General features: G+C 49.0%; 1 pseudogene across 1 annotated transcript in view; it reads right to left on the bottom strand.

Annotated features, from left to right (window-relative positions):
* Nucleotides 1-16,242, bottom strand: part of LOC149344673 (uncharacterized) — a 106,946-nt pseudogene that overhangs the window by 34,229 nt on the left and 56,475 nt on the right. Inside the window, exon 5 of the transcript XR_016282779.1 lies at nt 9,793-9,846. The product of XR_016282779.1 is annotated as an uncharacterized LOC149344673 (transcript). The remainder of the gene's footprint in view (nt 1-9,792; nt 9,847-16,242) is intronic.

Below are 16,242 nucleotides of genomic sequence, written 5' to 3'. Positions count from 1 at the left end.
CTCCTTCACGTTATAGCGTTTATATTAGGAGCAATTGATCTGAAAAACAGCAAGCCCTAAGAAACAGTGTCCAATGCCTTAGAAAGATATAAAAAAATGCAGTCAACGAAAACGGTAGCTTCCATTGCTCGAAAGAAATGATTAGTGAAGGATTGGAGTTTTCTCTCACACGAAAAAAATTTCTGAAGCCGTGTTAGGAAGTATTTAAAAATGTTGTTTGATTCAAGGGAAGCAGCAAGCTGAGGGTAAACTATGTACTCAAGAAGTTTGCTGGACACACTGGTTTATGAAATGGGCCGATAGTTGAGCGCTGAAACAATGCTACCTGATTCATGTACCCTAATTACCTTCCCCACTTCCCCACCTTCCAGTCATGCGTGATGAGACAACTCTATAATAACCGTACAAATATCTCACGAAGAATAAATGACGACCAGGTAGGCATACACTTCAAGCACTTCGTTGTTATGTCGTCGATACCTGAGGCAGCTGAAATCTTCTCTGTTTCACTTGAACGATACACGCCAATGGAATCACTGGTTATCGGATCCATGGGTAAGAATTAGGAAGTATAACGGTCAGGGTAAAAGGCTGGCATTGTGGATGAAAAACACGAGGCAGAGAATTCATTGGCCACTCTGCAACAGTCACTCTTATGTACTGGAGTGTAGCTTTCATACGAGAGATCTAAGGTATTAAGGTATTAGATCTAAGAGATCTAAGCTGACCAGCAATTGATGTTTATTTATGCAAAGAAGAACCTTTCACGGCTCATCTCAGTGCTATCTCTTCATTAACCTCTGTCTAGATTTTAATCTTCAACAACACGCTCGTGATCCGACACAATCTAAAATTTCCTGGGGATATCTCTAAGAAGTGAGAAGACCGTGTGATAATAAAATTCCTTCTCTGTACCAAACTCATTTTTTTTGTACTCAGCTTTGGCAGTAGTCCAAGTGTGCCAGTTTTCGGCTGTTTGCGTTGCCTTGGCCTGCCGAAACAGCCTCTTCTTCCTGTTGAGCAGGCATCGTTGGAGCGAATTAACGCCTCGGCGCATTAGAATTAGGCACTATTTCCGAAGAATCAGTTTGTTAATAAAAATTCGACTGCTCCGAAAATTTTCTTCAACAGAGTGAATTTGGATGCTTGGAATGAGATCAGCGATGAAATTTATCAATTCACGATTCAAAGATTCGAAATCGGCTTATTTATAGTCGCGAATAACTTTTGCCGTTTAGCTGCGAGAACAGAAGTGTTGAGTTCGAAATAAACGAGGTGTAGTGAATTACAATTAACGCGCCTTAACTATTATGAATGCGCCTCAGGTTGCCTCGATGGCAGACGAAGAAGTTGACGACGAAGTGTGCCGGCGCGCGCGGCTCCAGCTCTCTGGCTGTGTAGACTGACTGTGATTTTGCTGCCGTCCGCTCAGCTGTTTGGCGAACTGTATAGCTGAGGTCACTAGTACGCGAACCCCCTTTCATTTGGTGGCGGTTGCGGTCGTCTGACGCCCTGGACCTTCGCAGCCGTCTTCTCCCGCCGCTCACAATGCCTAAGGACTCCGTGCCCAGTCCTGCACCACCCACCCCGACCGTTCTGTGCGCTGGAGCGCTGCGGCAGCGTGATCCCGCTTTCTTCAGTGGCACCGGCGACGATGACGTCGAGGATTGGCTGGCATCGTACGAACGGGTGAGCACCCATAACAAGTGGGACGATGCACTCAAACTTAACAACGTCATCTTCTACCTTTCGGACGTTGCGAACCTATGGTTCAGAAACCACGAATCCGACATCCCCACGTGGTCAGCTTTCAAGTCCAATTTTTCTGATGTATTTGGCAGGCCTGCGGTGCGCAAACTGCGCGCGGAACAACGCCTGCGGCGTCGGGCGCAGCTGCCTGGTGAAAATTTCACCAGCTACATAGAGGACGTTGTGAACCTGTGCACACGAGTTGATGCCTCTATGTCTGAGCGCGCCAAGATTGAGAACATCTTGAAAGGAATCGACGACGATGCGTTCCAGATGCTTCTGGCACGCAATCCCACCACAGTCGCCGAAGTCATTACTCATTGCCAGAACTTTGACGAACTTCGGAAGCGACGCATCCTCACCCGTTCTCCGCTCTCGCAGCAGGAATCGCTTGCTTCCCTCACATCTGACACCGACCCGGCGCAACTGTCACCGCAGATAAAGCAGTTTGTTCGGGAGGAAGTCGCGCGTCAGCTCTCGTTGATGCCCTCCAGTCACGACGCTGCGACTCCTCTGGTGGCGCCATTGAAGGAGGTCATCCGCCATGAAGTTGCCGAGGCTATTCCTACTGCACATCCAGTCCCTTCGGTTGCTCCCTTAACCTACGCCGAGGCTCAGTATCCCCAACCATCTCCTATACCCGCCGGGATGACCTACGCAGAAGCTGCGGCGCGCTCCGTGCCCCTGACTGTTCCACCTCGTCAGCCCGTCCTGCGCCCCGCCCCGTCTCTACGACCAGCCCCGGTTTCTTCGCCGTCTCCGCAGCGGCTTTACAACCCTTGGCGCACATCGGATAACCGACCCATCTGTTACTCCTGTGGGTACGCGGGACATGTCGCCCGCCACTGTCGCCGTCGCATGGTGGCATCGCCGACCATCTCAACCCCTGTGCATCCATCCCAGATGTTTTATTCGGCTTCTCCATCCTCGCCGCTAGACGCGTACGCCCCCGACCGTCGTGCTTACGAGACCCGACGTTCTCCATCACCGCGCCGTCGCTCACTGTCACCAATGCGCCGTCGCCCTCCCTCCGCTGAAGAGGGAAACTAAGATCCGCAGTTCCGGAGGCAAGAACTGCGCGCTGTTCGAAAAGCTCAAGGCCTCCGTTTTCCCCACGCAACGTTCTTCAGGTCATCGTCGACGGACTGCCGGTACATGCGCTTATCGACACGGGTGCCTCAGTTTCAGTGATTCACGAAAAACTCTGCCGCCGCTTGCGCAAAGTCACGACGCCATTTACGGGTCTCTCGCTCCGCACCGCTAGTGAACAGTGCATTGCCCCTCTCGCCTCGTGCACAGCGCGAGTCATCATTGAAGATATATTGTATTCAGTCGAATTGTTGGTGCTGTCCTCATGCTCACATGACATAATTCTCGGGTGGGACTTTCTGTCCCACAACAACACACAACAGAGCAGGCCGTGATGGCCTGCTCTACCGCCGTAACTACACGCAAGATGGTCGACGGTGGCTCCTCGCGATACCTCGCCATTTACGTTCTGAGATCTGTGCCTCGTTTCACGCTGACCCACAATGTGCCCACGCCGGTGTGTTGAAGACGTTTCAAAGAATATCTCAGCGTTATTATTGGCGGGGCATGTACGGGTACATTCGCCAATACGTCCGCTCCTGCATCGCCTGTCAGCGACGCAAGTCTCCCGCGCCACGTACGAGCGGCCCCTTGCAGCCATTGCCGTGCCCGGCTCGCCCATTCGATCGTGTTGGCGTCGACCTCTACGGCCCGCTGCCCTACACGTTATCTGGGAACCGCTGGATAATTGTTGGCGTCGACCACCTAACCCGATATGCAGAGACCGCCGCACTACCCGCTGCCACTGCTCGTGACGTTGCCCACTTCCTGCTGCACAATTTTGTTCTCCGCCATGGTGCGCCGCGCGAGTTGCTCAGTGATCGAGGCCGTGTCTTTCTTTCGGACGCAGTGGAAGCCCTCCTCAGAGAGTGTCGCATCATTCATCGGACCACCACTGCCTACCACCCTCAAACTAACGGGCTGACTGAGCGCTTTAATCGCACTCTCGGCGATATGCTCACCATGTACGTCTCGTCAGATCAGTCTAACTGGGACTCTGTGCTGCCTTTTGTGACGTACGCATACAATACCGCCACCCAGTCAACCACCGGATTTTCCCCTTTCTACCTGTTGTATGGCCGTGAGCCGTCCTCCACAATGGACACGGTTTTGCCGTACACTCCGGACGCCTCCGAATGCACGCCCCTTTCCGAACTCGCCAAGCACGCCGAGGAATGTCGCCAACTGGCCCGTTCTTTCACCTCGGACTCCCAAGGTCGCCGAAAGCATGAACACGATGCCCATCAAACCGCGCACGCTTTCTCTCCAGGTTCATTAGTTTGGCTTTGGGTCCCCTCCACTACACCAGGACAGTCTTCGAAATTTCGCAGAGAACATCATGGCCCTTACCGCGTCGTCGAATCAACATCCCCTGTTAATTATATTGTAGAGCCGCTTACACCCTCTTCGGACTTGCGTCGTCGCGGCCGTGAGCTTGTCCATGTCAGTCGCCTCAAGACTTATTACGACCCGCTCCTCTTGCCAGCACCATAGGTCGCCAGGATGGCTCCTCTTCCATCCCGGGGCCATTGTAGTGAATTACAATTAACGCGCCTTAACTATTATGAATGCGCCTCAGGTTGCCTCGATGGCAGACGAAGAAGTTGACGACGAAGTGTGCCAGCGCGCGCGGCTCCAGCTCTCTGGCTGTGTAGACTGACTGTGATTTTGCTGCCGTCCGCTCAGCTGTTTGGCGAACTGTATAGCTGAGGTCACTAGTACGCGAACCCCCTTTCATTCGGTTCTATCAGATTTTGTGTCGATTACCGGCAACCTGAGGCGCATTCATAATAGTTAAGGCGCGTTAATTGTAATTCACTACAGAGGTAATAGTGACTTGAATCTGGCATGTATGTTGATCAGGAAACAAGCTGTGGTGTGGTAGCTGGAATGAGGTCAAGGATGCACGCAGGTTGATGTGTAAATTGTGTGGGATCACGAGCGTGTTTTTGAAGATTAAAATCTAGACAGAGGTTAATGAAGAGATAGCACTGAGATGAGCCGTGAAAGGTTCTTCTTTGCATAAATAAACATCAATTGCTGGTCAGCTTATTTTCGCGGGCTCTTCTTTGCGTGTTGCTTCCATCTTCGCTATGAATGAATTTTTTTCCCGTTCTTTAGATTTTTATGAACAATATTTCTTGTGCGGAGGTTAGAACGCATAACTGCGTTTTGTAGCTTCCACTTATGCAGCAACAAACGGCAGAAAAGATTTTCCAATGTTTTCGTCAGTGCACACTCGGTCTCACAATTTTCTGGCATTGCAGTAACAACCACCACTGTTGCCATCAACAGGGGTTGGAAACCTAAAAGCTTTCCATGCGTTAAATTGGTGGACAATATACACGCACGTCAGATACCGTTCGATAGGTCTATTCTCAAAGTGAGCAGTCCGGCCTGAGGTATTTCAGCCACTGATCTGATGGCGTGTTTAATAGCTTCCCGTGACGTGCCAAGAAATTGCGTTGCTGGCAGTGATGACACGGCTAGAAAATATCTTCTATGCATAGGACCTCACACGAGATGGTAACCTTCTTCGCCGCTACCTTTTCATTGGTTTCAACAGTACTGCCCTGTTCTCTCCCCGCACTGCTTGGGCAGTTGAAATGTGGACAGGAACATCGGACTTCCCGCCATTTCATCCTCGTATGTTTCCAATTCAGAATGAAGAGAAAAAAACTTAATCATGGGAATGTTATTGCTGAGTAAATACGCTTACCAGCTAGGCTAAATGGTGAAAGTCTGAAAAAACCATTACACTATCCGGTGTCCTTGCACCACGAGTGGGCGAGGTTTTACGCTGAGTGCTATCTTACAGCATGCCACCGGGGTCTCTGGCAGCTGAAATGTCTTTCTTACAACTCTGCCCTTTCATTTGTGCTGGACACGCGAGATGTTATAGGGTCCCATGTGCTGTGCGACGCAAGTACACCGTAATGAACTCGAGGTGGTCAAAATTATTCCAGAGCCCTGTACTGTGGTGGCTTATTTCTTTTAATGCGAAAGCCTTAGCAATCCAATTAGACAGAATTTGTCTGCGGCCGTCGTGGTTATAGCCGAGAGATCGTCCCAGAAAGATGGCGTCGCTACAGCCGTTGCCTAGCCACTGAACCAGCGAGTGCGACGATGGCCTCTGCGGTTCAAGACGTGCTTGAGGATCGGTCGCGTTACTGACGCCTGCAACAGATCCATCTGTGCCCTAGGTTGTAAAGAAAATCTTAAAAATTCTACGCAGATAGAGGCCGCTACAAGCGTGCGATGGCATCATTAGCGTCGCCGAAGGTCGTCAAAAAAGGCGATCACCTTTGAAGAGAAGGCCACGAGCGCAGCTTGTCCGTCTCCTCTAATAACCGCACTAAATTAAGAAAGCACGGAGCCTGGTGACGCCGCACCTACTGCCTCTGACATTAATTGGACACCACTACCGAATTCTGTACGCTCTTAGGGGCGGTACCTCGCCGCACTCTCATTCTCCAACGCCAATGACTGACCCATCAAAAAGGCACAATCGGGACCGTGACCAAGATCTGCAAGTAATTGAAATGCTCACGTCCTTGATGAATGTCATGCGTGCTCTGCTTTGTAGTCTATGCACACCAGTAGCACACAGCGCACATCAAGTGCTGCATGTGTCACATCCAGTTCCACCGGCTCAACTCAACTGCCGCCAACTGCAGTTGAGTTCATTAGCCAAGAACCTCCACTTGAATGGACGCTGCGGTACCAAAGGTAGCCGCAATATTTTGCAACCTGAGAGCGACTGGCTTGAGGGAATAATTTTGATGCTGCTCTTCACCCCATCTTCATTTGCGTTTTCAATCCCCTCATCCCTTTCCGCAGTGCAAAAATAGCCAACCGGAATACATTACAGGTTAACATCCCTGCCTTATTTATTTCTTTTTATCTCTTGCTTTCTCAGGCATGCGCCGAGAACCGCCGCTGCAAGAAAACGCATTTGTGTGTAAACAGCTTTTCCTATTCTTACTCCGAATGCAGTACCAGGTTACACTGCGAAAATGCCGTCGTCTGCGTGTAGCCTCGGAGAGCGAAGAGTCCAGGAAAACCAGCGTCTTCCAGAAACTCCACCACAAGCCGCCTCCTGTCCCCACCTACCTATACTCCGTTTCATACATATCAGTCAACGCTGCCAAAGGTACGAAAGTAGTCCGCTGCAAAAACCAAGAGAAATGTGTCCGTCTGCCTCGCGTCGTGGCTGAGTGGTACGAAGCGCGCGCCTGTCTGTTCATTTTATAAGGGGTCAACGTTCGACTCCCGCCTTGGCTGGTTTTGTATTATTATTTTTTTCTACTTTTCTTAAAAGATTCCTTAGGTCGAAACTCGAAACTGTCACTTTAATACCTACTTTGAAAAACACAGCGCTGTTTACTTCTTTCGAAGGGAAAAGGCAATGTAGTGTACGGCATACATACGATGTAACTCGAGTCCGATGGCGTTGAGTGCAAAGCTGTCATATTTAACACTTCGAGAGCTAGATATTGTCACCTTGCTAGGTCGGTTTTGCGGTGATCTTATTCCAGTAGAGAGACCTTCTTTCTTGAACCTCGCTACTGTCCGAGGGCTCACCCCGGTCATCTCGCCCGCAGTTTCGAGAACATCACGTACAGTCTTCTCCGAGAAGCGCTTCCTTACGTAATAAACAGATTCATCACAGCGCTACGGAACAAGGACAGAAGGAACACGAAAAACACAGGACGAACACGAAAAACACCGGCCGGGCGCTGTCCTTCTGTCGTTGTTCCGTAGCGCTGTGGTGAATCTGTTTATTAAGCATGAACCAACTAGCCCACACCAGAATCCTCTTAGCTTCCTTACGCTAGAGTAAACGTTGACAATCACCTGCTTGCAGTCTTTGGAAATTTTTGGAGACTTCAGCTTGGAGAATAGGCGAGCAGGAGATGTTTTTGAAGCCGCAGTGGGCGAAGAAAACAAGCGAGTAGAACATAGCGGTGCCATTTTCGCAGACTCAGAAACCGAAAGAAGAAAACAGACATCATCGGCCGGCCTAGGTGCGAAAACCTGATACAGGAGGAGCCCGAAAAAAAAAACACAAAACTAAGGCACTCTGTTTTTAAGAACATAAAAGAAAAAGCAATCTTTTTGCAAAATAAAACACTTTTATTATTATACTACAATATCAACCAACATTTACTTTAATTTTAAGTTCATTACTCTTTTCACTTTCGACGCACTACATTACGATGCGAACGAGGAGCGCGAACAGGCGCCGCAGCCTTGGCTGCGTTGACTGCTATGTATGAAATGGAGTATAGCGAAGAGGCTGCTTTCCAAACTACCACCACTTTCGGCCCACCTGTGAACTCCAGAAGTGCCACCTACAAACCACCCAGCCTCTTAGCCGCCGCGGAATCTCAGCGTGGCACCGGCTGCTCACCCAAAAGACGCGGGTTTGTTACCAGCCGTGGCGATCGCATTGTGCAAGGCTAGTGTATTGTGCGATGTTAATGCAGTTTAAACAACCCCAGGTAGCAGAAATTATCCGCCGCTCTTTCCTCACAGCCTCAGTCACATTGGGACATCAAAACCTACAAACCGAATCAACCAATCTTCCCCACCTACACCCTCCGCAAAAATTTTTTCACGTGCGTGGTGCATTTTCTTACAGTAAAAGCATTCATTAGCGTAAAAACATCAAAGTATCCATTGAGGGTAAACGCAACTGTTTTCGCATAATTTTCTGATCATATATCCGACCGTACCGCATTCTCTTTACCCTGTGCGCAAATGCGCATTTTGTGATACGGTACGCCGCGTCTTCCCACGCATGCAGTGCAGTTTGTCGAAGCATACGATCTTGAAAGTGTACGGTGAAACGTCGTGTTCTGCGGGGACATCGCATTTATAGCTACCGTTGTAAAAGAGTACTGCCGGGCAACAATGATCCGTTTGTCTTTCCATATCCAATCTTTATTGTTTCCGGCAAGCCACCTTATTACTTACTCTATACGTGTCACAAAAACAGTGCTCTTGAACGACGACGAAGTGTGGCAGTCTATATGATGTTCAAGGCTGTTGTCCGGCTATAGGCGCTTTATCTAGTATGTTTCCTGTCATCTTGAAACAGAGCGTTGCCGCAAATAACAGGAAATCAGATCAGGCATTGAGCGGATGGCCGCTGTCCAGCCAGATTTATTTAAAGGGCGCAAGTGCACCAAAATTTCCACCTTTGATCCGTTTGTAGGATGCAGAAAGACTCAGATCATTGCTTTCATGAGCGTTCTTAAAGGAACTTTAAAATGCCAACTGCCCGCATTGAGCAATGCGCGTTTTTTTTTTTACCAACACCACAGTTGCTTAATGAAGCATCTGTGCTATTGATGTGCACTTAGTGTGCATAAACCTCGTTGCATGATGTCCAACCGACCCGTTTTGTGCGACGTGCCACTCTTTCTGCTCAGGTGCAAAATTAAGACACTAGCACAGTTACAAAACACAGGTTAAAAAGCGCAACTGTTCAAGTATTTTCATTTAACGATATCAGCTAAAGAACGTCAGGGAGACATGTGTTGTATGCGCAGTCGTGTACGCTTTTTTTTTCCGAACACACGCTCTCCTCGAGTCGCAGTCCTCTGCAGCCCGCCGTGCCAGGCGTGTGGCTCCATCACTGAGACTGCGGCGCGTTTCGGGAGCAGCCACCGCAGACGGACAGCGCCACATTCCTCCTCTGGCGTCATAACCTCCTTCATATCTAGGTGAAGCAGGGTAGTTACCTTGGCAGCTTTCCAGAAAAAGAAAGTCCCCGTCGTGTTACGCATACACAACACTAATGGTCAACCCAAAAACGGGCGTTGAACAGTTCAGGTGTAATATATCTGTATACTTATCAGGGTATGTTTTCTTGCGTGCAAAGCAAACTACGTTAAGTTTTTTTTTTTTTCACCAAAGAGCTGCTTACTGTATTATGTGCATACATACCCGGTATGATTTCATCACAGCAGTAAAGTTGAAGTTGTACTTGGGAACCCAGTCCTGCAAAAGATTCGCCCATGCTTAGAAGGACATTTTGTGGCATCTATACGTCAACCCGTTATCCAAAATAATTTTGTAACGTCTGCAGCAAACCAGATTTCTGCGCAACAGCACAACGAAGAGAATACGAAAGCGGCGAGAGCAAACTAATGGGCGCCATGGCCAGCTTTCACCAATGCTCCTTCATGTCGTCTCCTTTTTAGCTATAGTGATGCGTGATGAAGAGCTCTGTTCTTTTTTTAACGCTTTTTCATATGGAGCGTCAACAAGAAACGCTGTCGGGGACATGACGCTCTCACAAAAGTTCCTCAAAGGCGGTGGCCCAGAAAATCGTGGTGAGCACAGGATTTAGCTCTATTCTCGAATGCGCGACGATTGTTTGGAAAACAACACGAATTCTGATTTCTGGGTCCTCAAGCCGCACGCTCTACACAGCATCGACCAGAAGGGCATTTCTCATGAAGCTTACAGCGTATTCTGTATCGGCGGCGGCGGCTATGTTGCCTGCTGTCCGCACCGGCTCATCACTGCTCCATAATCAGCCAGACCCACCAAGCGTATACCTTGTCTAGCAGCACTTCAGTTTTTAATCGGAATGTTCACCGCTGAGTCTGTGCCTGACGCTGTGTACGTAGAATTATTTGCAGGATTTTACCTGAACAAATTACGGGAATGGGCGCTTCGTGTTTGAGCGCTTTCAAAACTTGCGTAAAACAGGGCACTTGAAATCGAAATAAATCTTTTTGTGAACATACCCTCGGACGCGGCGGACATAAAGTACATTAAAAACAATTTAGTAGTATAGTTAACCAAAACCCACTAATTATTTTTTAAATGACGCAGTTGGGTGGATGGAATCATTGTGGAGCTAAAAGCTATGGTCAACACGACGCCACGTGCAGTTTATTAAAAGATGAAAAAGTCATTCTCTAATGTTCTGCACCACCAGTAAATCAGGTGCTTTTTTTCGCACAAGGCCCCAAAAAATTGGGGGACGCTCAACCTTCGCCTTTAAGAGTGGAACGCGACAGCGTGCTGCAGCGCTGCCAGAGTGTCCATGGAATGCCACCGCCCGTTCGGTGCAGCGCTTTGCCCTTGGGAGAAATCGCTCGTAACCTCTAACAAGCCTATGAAAACAGCCCATGCTCCGCCCGAAGACATCACGAACGGGCTGCAGTGACGCTGCTCCCTGAATTAGATGTTGTACTTCTTCCTTGTGATTGTGATTTTAGAGGAAAGGAAAGGCGCAGTAACTGTCTCACATAACGGGGGACACCTCCACCATGCCTTTAGGAAAGGGAGGAAGATTCTTGAGACAACAAAAGGACAGAAAGGCCGTAATGGGGCTCTGCGTCTCCTTTGGCGTCGGATACGTTGAACACAACAGCACACAGACGTGTACATCACAGGCGCTCGGGCAGTACGGGTTCCATGACATCGCACTCTCTGATACCAGTATAAAACAACGCACACAGGTCCGGTCACCGCTGCCTGGACGTCTGAAGCCCGAAAAGGTCGCGAAGAGTTGCACCCATGCTGCCACCCGCAGGGGCGAAATCTTCGTGTTATCACCGGGCTCCTCGCTCGGACAAGTTGACGTCTTCAAGGGTTTCGTCTGCCGGTCCTCAAAATTCAAATCCACAACCCCTGTGCGATGTCAGTGCATGTTGAAGAACCCCAGGTCACCGAAGTTACTGAAACCTTCCACTACGGCGAACCTAACCCTAACTCAAACCGAACTACGGTATCTCGATGGCCAGCGCCACTTTCAGAGTGACGACACCGCTCTTGACCGAGGCATACTGGGTCCCACTCTCCCGTTCGGCTACATTGGGAGCATTGCGGCGGGCTCTTTCGAACAGAAAACTGCCTCTACCGCGTGAAATTTCACAAAGTTGGTGTCTTGCCAGGACATGACGGTACCATATATTGTTTAAAAAGTGAATCAAAGTAAGTTATGCAAAAATATATCTTCTTTTGCAGCTAATCTGCCGAGAAACTCCGTGCCTTCTGAATATTCGTTACATTGTCATAACGGGCGTTGCATACCGCAGTGCAATCTATTGACCCGGATGCTTTACACTTCATTACTCTGCAAACAAACAGGATTACTTATTTCTAGCCACAGTATTATATTCGCCAAAGACTGCCATTCAAACAATTTGTCGTTGGACGCGAAGTCAAGTGCGAGAAGTTTACGAGGATGAAAGTTCAAGTTGCGCACTATAACTCCGCACCAAGCAAACATTGTTTGAAATGAAAGAATTTCGCATGCCTTGACTTGCATACTTTGGAGTTCTGTTGGTTTTACAGCCATCGCACCTGTCTTGTGGTTCCCACTTTTTTCCTCCGTAAGCTTTCACGAGTAAAGTGAAACAGCCGCTGCCTGTTTCAAGAGTGGGCAAACACCCGGGAATACAACAGACCCTGATAGCTTGACCTCCGATTGCTGCATCACGCTCACAACACGAGCTTGGGCCACCAGAACCATTGGGCCACGCTTCTCGTGGCCCAATGGGCTAACTTTCGTATACTTTCGCCTCGGTGTTGCATGTTTCGAGCGTTCCCCGCTGCTTTTCTTCTCCCGATGGGAGACGCATCATTGTGCAGCCGGCTCAGTACACATCGAAGCTTCTGCGCACCACGCTGTCAGAAGTCGCGTGTTTTGTCCAGACCACTAGCACGTGCGCTGATGACAGAGGCCGGGAAAGCTCTAATCGTTATATAGTTGATTGCGTCAAGGGGAGTCGGGGATTATAACTTGCCTGGCCACATCCAAATTTGCCTAGCACTTCCTACAGAACCTGACGACAAAGGCGTTTCCCAGTAATGCACCCATATTATTTAGGCGCGCTCTCGCTGGTAAGCGAGTATGTGAGCTCTCGTCAAGCATTTGTTCAATTTATTTGTCTTTATGTCACGAACGCATTCTAACCCCCGCCCCCCTTTCTTTACTACTCTACGCCAGCTCACTACGAATATCCTGGTGGCGGGCATTTTCTATACTTTACGTGTGTGTTGTTGTTTTTTGCCTCTCTTGACAGCTGCGGGGATGAGAGCTTGTCTGTCGTGTTGACTCGTCCGTGCCTTTCCGCGCTCTTTACGTCAAACGCGGTTTTCCAACTAGCCCATACCCATACCTTAATAAGAGATATATTGCCTTGTCCGACTACGACTGACTGAGGCGACAAGCCAGCGCCTTTTGGAAAATGCAGCCGACGGTTTCGCGCATGTGAGTAAGGCGGCCCGCGTTGCTCCGACTCCCCTATTTTAGTTTAGCTTGGTAGGGATAATGAGACTCAAATGAAGTGGTTATCAGAGGCTGATTTTGTAAGTTACTTGTGAATCAGTAGCTTTTGATGAGTTTTATCTTGAAGTTTTCAAAAGAGAAAAAAATATGTCAGTTAAATTTGTCCTAGAATAAGACCACTTAGCAACTACGAATCAGCAAAACATCGTCTCATCGTATCATCAGTCTATACATGTAGTCAACACCGTTGAGAGGAAAACTCAACCATCTGCAAGGTTTTTTTGCGCAACAAGCAGTTGAGAAAGTATGACCAATAGGTTTCAGACATGTCACTGCTGCACACCTCAGAGCAGAGTCCTGACGGACCGTTTGGAAGAGAACTTTTTCATTAATGAGTGGAATTCTCCACGTATGCTGCACTAATAAAAGAAAAGGATCCCAAAGAACATTGAAAAAGCGGTTGATAACCACACAGAAAGTTATATTTGGCAGGTCATTCTCCTCGCTGCTGGCATACCCGAGAAATTTAGGGCCCTGTGAACAGTCCTTACTTTCGAACAACAATGCTGCATAATTCTGCGGAATTCGCCGACAATGAAACAATAGATTACAAGTGCGAAGAAGCAGCAAATCACCGCGCTCATTTTTCAGCCCAGCTAGTGACTGGGCAACGTAGCAGTCCGTCGTTACTTTTCGGTTCCCGTGTCATTAAAGCGACTGCACCATGCATTCTGCCCACTCAAAAGTACCAGAGTGTTATTGCTACGAGCGAAACAACCATGTACTGAATATTTCCATTTTAGTCGCTTTATTCCAGTCGCCACGCAACCGCTGACAAACCCCCCCACATGCATAGCGCACTGTACGCGACAGGTGCGTGGGACCCAACATGCCGCTGCGTGCGGGAAACGGCGGCGCCGAGTGGTACAAAAGGCGTCCCCACCCTAAAAGTGCAGGTGCGTCTACAGCAAGGCACCCTGAACCGAACACGGTCATAACACCACCTATCTTACCTCAGCGCAAACTATTCGCATTTACTTTCATCTCTACAACATAGATGTCCCTGTGTCCCACAGCTCATGGCAGTCAACTGAAATGCTTTATAGAGTAGAATGCGATTTTGATCGGGTCCCGCTTCGAAAGTTACACACCCATAATTACTCATGTCATCAGTACAAAATTACTCTTCACCCCGCAAGGCATTTAATAGGTCCAGTGTTCATTCAATTCTAACCTACCAGCCTTCGTAGCGTGTATGCGCGTGCTCCCCTCGCATTCTTACAGATCTTGGTTCGATTCTCCGTACCTGTACAAGATTGTTGATGTGATCTATTTCATTTAATGGGGTTTAACATCCCAAAACGACTCAGACTATGAGGGACGCCGTAGTGGAGGGCGGCGGAAATTTCGACCACCTGGCGTTCTTTAACGTGCACTTACTACGGACAGTACACAGAACTTAAGAATTCCGCTTCCAGCGAAATTCAGCCGCGGCGGCCGGAATCGAACCTGCGCCTTTCAAGTCAGGAGCCGAGCGTCGTAACCACTGAGCCACCGCAGCGGGTAGATGATTTTTGATATTCTCGTATTTTGTGTAACAACGCCAACAACAACAACGACCCACAACGCCGGCATCGGCTTTTCTGCGATACGAGCTCCTAAATGCTATCGCATTCATAAAGCTAAAGGCGCACAAGTAGCTTTGTGCACACGCAGCGTTCTCTGATTACGTTTTCCAGTGACTACGGCGCCCAATTCGAACTGCATTTTCTGTTGCACCGCGTCGAATGCATTCTTCTGCTCTGCCGCTTGGCGCAAGGAGAGTGACAGTCATCGTCAACTGCGTCATTTTCTTATTGCGAAATTATTTTTGTGAGTGGCGAAGTAAAAGAAAGCGCTGACCTTGGTACACTGGAGCAGGTAATTCAAATTTGCCGCCGTACTCTTTGCAACACGTCATCAGTTGAAGTTGTATTTGCTTCCAGCCCGAAGTTTGCGCTCAGTTTCAGTTTTGTGCGGAACAGAAATGTGGTAGGGTTTGAACGTAGTGAAACTTAGCAGACGAGCGAAAGAATGTGTTTAGCCCGATATTGTTTTCCTGGGTCACCGACACATCTGGCGACGATATTAGTTTCACAGTAGTGACGGACAATTTATTAAGTAGTAGGAAGGGCCGGCGACAACGACTCTTGCGCAAGAAATTGATAAAGCAGTGGGGTAAGGGACAGGGTCATAAGGAGCAGCTCCAGCTCGAGCGCCTGCCGGTCACCTTAAGTCCTTCATCGTAGTTGGCGTAGGCACAAGATCATCTTTTTTCAAGTAGTATCGGTTAATGAAGCCGATGATGTGCAATGAACAGCGCCAGTGTGGGTATATTAGTTCCATAGTTGTATTAGTTGATGAAGACCACAATATGCAATGCACACCGCAAGAGTGTGCTGCAATTTAGGACGAGGTGTAATCGGCTGCGGCGATAGCACACTGCTCAACGAATCCAACTTATTCTTGTGTAATTCAGCGCAGATAACCAGAATTCATCGTCATCCAGCTTCACTTTCCTGATGATGTAGGCGCTGCCGACGATATCATGAGGTCACGTTGGTTTCAGACCGTCTGTGTGGTTTTCTTGCTTGGCCAAGCCCACCTATAAGGTCAAGCTTACCATAAACTTGGTGAGCCCGTTTGACCTCATGACTAAGTGCTTTGGCACTGAAATGCGCCCGATTTCCCCGCGCTCCCGGCTTTACACAATTTTTTCTTCGTTTCACATACTTATGTGGCATCCTCTTATCGATGGCTTCGAAGCACTGATTGGCGCTCACCACCAAATTACGTTGATTTAAAAATTGATGAGGAAGTTTTCACTAACCCGCTGTGGTGGCTCAGTGGTTGGGCGCTCAGCTGCTCAGCCGGAGTACCCGGGTTCGAACCCGACCGCGGCGGCCGCGCTTCTATGGAGAAACGTAAAAAGGCGCCCGTGTGCTATGCGATGTCAGGGCACGTTAAAGATCCCCAAGTGGCCGAAATTATTCCGGCCACCAGCTATGGGCCGTCCAGCAGGTCCTCGGGGCGCTCGAAAGGCAGGGACCCAGCGAGCCGGCAACGGCGAGCGGAGACCCGCGCCGAGTAACGGCAGCCTCGTAGAC

Source organism: Amblyomma mixtum, chromosome 5 (genome assembly GCF_055824585.1).
Source record: "Amblyomma mixtum isolate Tamu chromosome 5, ASM5582458v1, whole genome shotgun sequence".
NCBI lineage: Eukaryota > Metazoa > Arthropoda > Arachnida > Ixodida > Ixodidae > Amblyomma > Amblyomma mixtum.
The sequence above is the reverse complement of the archived record's forward strand: the minus strand, read 5'-3'. Positions and strand labels throughout refer to the sequence as shown.